At 46.8% G+C, this 4,647-nt stretch overlaps 1 protein-coding gene, 1 long non-coding RNA gene and 1 pseudogene across 2 annotated transcripts in view; 1 reads left to right on the top strand and 2 right to left on the bottom strand.

Annotated features, from left to right (window-relative positions):
* LOC107183763 overlaps positions 1-4,615 on the top strand; it is a 9,228-nt gene extending 4,613 nt beyond the window's left edge. Inside the window, exon 3 of the long non-coding RNA XR_001514573.1 lies at positions 4,558-4,615. This is a non-coding gene — a long non-coding RNA (uncharacterized LOC107183763). The remainder of the gene's footprint in view (positions 1-4,557) is intronic.
* The window catches only part of DENND5B (DENN/MADD domain containing 5B), an 831,092-nt gene that overhangs the window by 473,230 nt on the left and 353,215 nt on the right, over positions 1-4,647 (bottom strand). The window lies entirely within an intron of this gene.
* LOC102765812 lies at positions 781-1,825 on the bottom strand (annotated as a pseudogene).

Here is a 4,647-nt window from a genome sequence, read left to right as displayed (position 1 = left end):
GGCTCCGGATCACTGAGTGGATAGAAACACATTATCTAGAGCCCTCGGGTCTCCCAACCACTGAGTTGTCAGGACAATTTAGAGTAATTGTGCTGTCCTGGTCTCGGGACCACTAAGTCAGCTGGAATGCACCACCTGTGGCCACTAAAACAATTTAGGGTAATTGTGCTGTCCTTTTTCCCAGGTACAGAAGAATGTGCTCTCTAAGACCAGTATGATAACAATCAATGGGATAGTCATTCAATTGAATGGGATGATTTATACAATTCAGAAAATCAAAATAACCTGTCCACTGTTAAACAAAGCAAATAAGTACCATACTTCACATACATACGTACCTGACTCAATACTTACCCTTACAACATTATGTTATTTTCTATTCTATTATGTTTTGGTTTCTTTGTTGTTTTTTGTTTTGTTTTTTAGAATGAAATACAGGATTTATTTGGGGGTAAGGTGGAGGGGGGTGAGGGAGGAGGCAGCCAGGGTCTAAAGACACCTGGGGTGTGAGCGAAGTATAGGCTGACGGTGGGCAGGAGTGGGTTTGTAGGCGGCCTGAATTAGACTTCTAACACTCAATCCTAACAGCAGAAACCTACGGTACAACTCTGAAAATGCTAACTTTCACACAGAAAGTCAGTCAAGAGCTAGACCTAAGGAGGAGGGTTTAGCTCAGTGGTTTTCAACAGAGAAGCAGTATGACCCCTACAAGCAGGTCAGGGGGGAGGAAGGTCTGGGTTCTGGTGAGAAGTGGCCATCAACAGGCAGGGCCAGGGATGCTGCATGCTCAGTGAATGACTGTCCTGCCTCAAATCCAGGGGCACCTGGTAATCTACCTGGGACCAAGCAAGGCTGGGAGGGGCTCCCTTCCCCTCTGCTACCTCTCTAGTTGGTGCTGATGGCTTGCCAAGAAGTTAAGCACAGCAGTCGGGACTTCAGGAGCTAGGAGAGTCTCAGGAGACCTGCACACAGCTGCTGCTCGGATCCTTTTCTGCTCAGGTGGATGGGCTGCAGCTAATTTATGGTGAGGACGTCACTCTGGATCTCGTGGCTTAACTGGGTCTGTGAATCACTCAGCTTCTTCAACCCAGAGAGGGCTGAGAGGACGATGGGGCGGGGCGCAGAGAGTCACAGGCCTCCACGTGGTAGTAAAACCTCTCTGGCTTGCTGCGGGGGTCGTGTGAAGTCTGGGACTCATCTTCCTCCAGCTCTGAGTACTCGCTCTTTGGCCACTCCTCTGGCTTGGGGTTCATTGTGTGCCTCAGGGCGCTGTTGGGACCGTATTCCAAAGCCACCCCTGCAGTCGGGTTCCACTGAGCATGTTCCTTGCCAAAGCCCTTTGGGGCAATAGGCGTACGGTCTCAGCTCCTGGCCTTTTCACAGTTTGACTACGAGGATGCCCGTCCTGGTCCACGTAGTCACTGGAGTGGTTATCTTGGCTCTGGGATGTCACTGGAATGACGCGGGGCTACTGGAGATGAAGGTCTCCGATATGTGACGTCATGAGTCTGGTCTTCGTGGCACCACACGTCCACATTGAACTCCACCGAGCTCTCGGGCAGAACTCACGCGTGCAGCCCCGGAGTACTGCAGCTAGTCCACAATGTCATTGCGAGTGAGGGGGTTCATCCAAGCCTGCGAGGACTGAGGAATTTAAAGAATTGGCGTCCATCTGAGCCCAGTCAATGGCTATTGTGGGCACCTCGGTGATGAAGACCCTTCGAGTAGAATTGGCCACCGCTAGGTCCGTAGTTTCCATGATGAACGTGACATTCTCGTTGGTGAGCTCCCTGATCCGCACGCTGGGCTGGTTGGCATAGGGCATCACGCTCAGCCGCCTGGCCGGCAGCCGGCATCAGCTGTTTTGGTGTTTTAATTCTTGGCTTCCATCAGCATTTTTTAAAGCTTTGTCTGGAGGTGGAGGGCATGTGGCTAGCAGCTGTCTCCTTCTTAGATCTTGGTTGCAGATGTGAGAACAGATGTTTGCTATTCGCTCCATAACGTCCTGGGCAGGATGCCAGTGGGGGTTGTCCTGCTATGGGTCTTTGAACTGATGGCCCATCTGTCCTGGACCTTGACAGGAGTGGGCGTAAAAGTGGGAATGCAGAGAGAAAGCTCATTAGACATGATCTTGTTCTGGGATTCGGAATGTGGCACTGAGTTACCCTGTTGGAGAGGTTATTCTTTTTTTTAATTTTTAATATATATATTAATATTTTTATTGATGTCAGAAAGGAAGGGAGAGGGAGAGAGAGATAGAACATCAGTGATGAGAGAGAATCCTTGATCAGCTGCCTCCGGCTCACGCCCTACTGGAGATCGAGCCCACAACCCAGGCCTGTGCTCTGATCTGGGACCTGGTGGTTCTTGGGTTGACGCTCAACCGCTGACCTGCCAGACTGGAAACTTTATTCTTTAAAGAAAATTTGTATCTTTGATTCAAGAGTTTCTAAAAATAAACAAACAGGAAACCAAGATGGCAGCATAGGTTAACGCCAGAGATTGCTGCCTTGAACAACCAATTCAAATTACACCTAAAAGACAGAACGGACATCATCCAGAACCACAGGGAGGCTGGCTGAGTGGAAATTCTACAACTAGGAGGAAAGAGAATATCATACCCAGACTCAGAGGAGGCGCAGTGCTGACGTGAAATTCTCAGGTGCGGAGTGCGCTCGGAGCGGGCTAGCGGCGGAGGGCGCGGTTGTTGTTTTCAATCAGGAGGGAGTTTCAGACTCTGAGCTCCAGATCCGGGCGAGTCTCTAGGGGCCCAGACTCAAACAGGAGAAGCGGGACTGTCTGGCCTCAGTTGGAACCTGAAGGCAGCTTTCTCTCCGAGGTTTGCAGCGGTTGCTGGGACTCTGTGAGGCAGAGCCCCTAGGGACTGAACTGAGAGCAGCCATAACTGCTCGCTCCACCCACCCTGTAGATCCCCGGGGACCCGCCCCGCCCAAGCCCTGTGCAGAGCCATTTGCCGGATAGCCTCAGGCAAACACTAGATTAGCACCGCCCTAGAGATCCAGCACAGAAGTTCTCCCACTGCAGACACAGCTGACTCTCATAGCCAGTTAGCCTGGAGGTCAAATCACCCCAGGTATTCCCAACATCAATCAAAGCTTAACTACAACAAGACTTCGAACAAATACCACTAGGGGGTGCACCAAGAAAAGATAAAAAAAATGCGGAGACAAAGAAACAGGACGGAAATGTCAGAAATGGAAGATATAGAGCTCAAAACCAACCACACTTTTAAGGTCTCTCAAGAACTGTCTAGAAGCTGCTCATAAACTTAGTAAGGCCTTCGAAAAGACTGGTGAGACCGCCAATAAATGTAGTGAGATCCTCAAGAAATCTAATGAGACCCTCGATGTTGTGATAAAGAACCAACTAGAAATTAAGCATACACTGACTGAAATAAAGAATATTATACAGACACCCAACAGCAGACCAGAGGAGCATAAGAATCAAGTCAAAGATTCGAGATGCAAAGAAGCAAAAAACACCCAACTGGAAAAGCAAAATGAAAAAAGAATCCGAAAATACGAAGATAGTGTAAGGAGCCTCTGGGACAGCTTTAAGCGTACCAACATCAGAATTATAGGGGTGCCAGAAGATGACAGAGAGCAAGATATTGAAAACATATTTGAAGAAATAATGACAGAAAACTTCCCCCACCTGGTGAAAGAAATAGACTTACAGGTCCAGGAAGCGCAGAGAACCCCAAACAAAAGGAATCCAAAGAGGACCACACCAAGACACATCATAATTAAAATGCCAAGAGCAAAAGACAAAGAGAGAATCTTAAAAGCAGCAAGAGAAAGAAACTCAGTTACCTACACGGGAATACCAATACGACTGTCAGCTGTTTTCTCAACAGAAACTTTGCAGGCCAGAGGGAATGGCAAGAAATATTCAAAGTGATGAATACCAAGAACCTACAACCAAGATTACTTTATCCAGCAAAGCTATCATTCAGAAGTGAAGGTCAGATAAAGAGCTTCACAGATAAGGAAAAGCTAAAGGAGTTCATCACCACCAAACCAGTATTATATGAAATGCTGAAAGGTATCCTTTAAGAAGAGGAAGAAGAAGAAAAAGGTAAAGGTACAACTTATGAACAACAAACATGCATCTATCAACAAGTGAATCTAAGAATCAAGTGAATAAATAATCTGGTGATCATAATAGAATCAGGGACATAGAAAGGGAATGGACTGACTATTCTTGGGGGGGAAAGGGGTGTGGGAGATGCGGAAAGAGACTGGACAAAAATCGTGCACCTATGGATGAGGACAGTGGGTGGGGAGTGAAGTGAGGGCGGAGGGTGGGGCGGGAACTGGGAGGAGGGGAGTTATGGGGGGAAAAAAGAGGAAGAAATGGAATAATCTGAACAATAAAGATTTAATTAAAAAAATAAATAAAAATAAACAAACAAACAAACAAGGTTAGAAATGCAGGTATCTCCTGTTGTACACAATAATCTGTTATTGAAAAAAAAACACCCAGTTGTTTTGCATGAAAATGATAAACTAGAGTCTGTTTCTCATTTTATTTCAGATAGGAAAAATTATACTTTGTCAGCCCCAAGCTCTCAACTAATTCTTTAAACAGGTAAGTAAAGTGTGGTAATACATTGTGTGTGTATAT

This window comes from Myotis davidii, unplaced genomic scaffold (assembly GCF_000327345.1).
Source record: "Myotis davidii unplaced genomic scaffold, ASM32734v1 scaffold902, whole genome shotgun sequence".
Taxonomy (NCBI): domain Eukaryota; kingdom Metazoa; phylum Chordata; class Mammalia; order Chiroptera; family Vespertilionidae; genus Myotis; species Myotis davidii.
The sequence above is the reverse complement of the archived record's forward strand: the minus strand, read 5'-3'. Positions and strand labels throughout refer to the sequence as shown.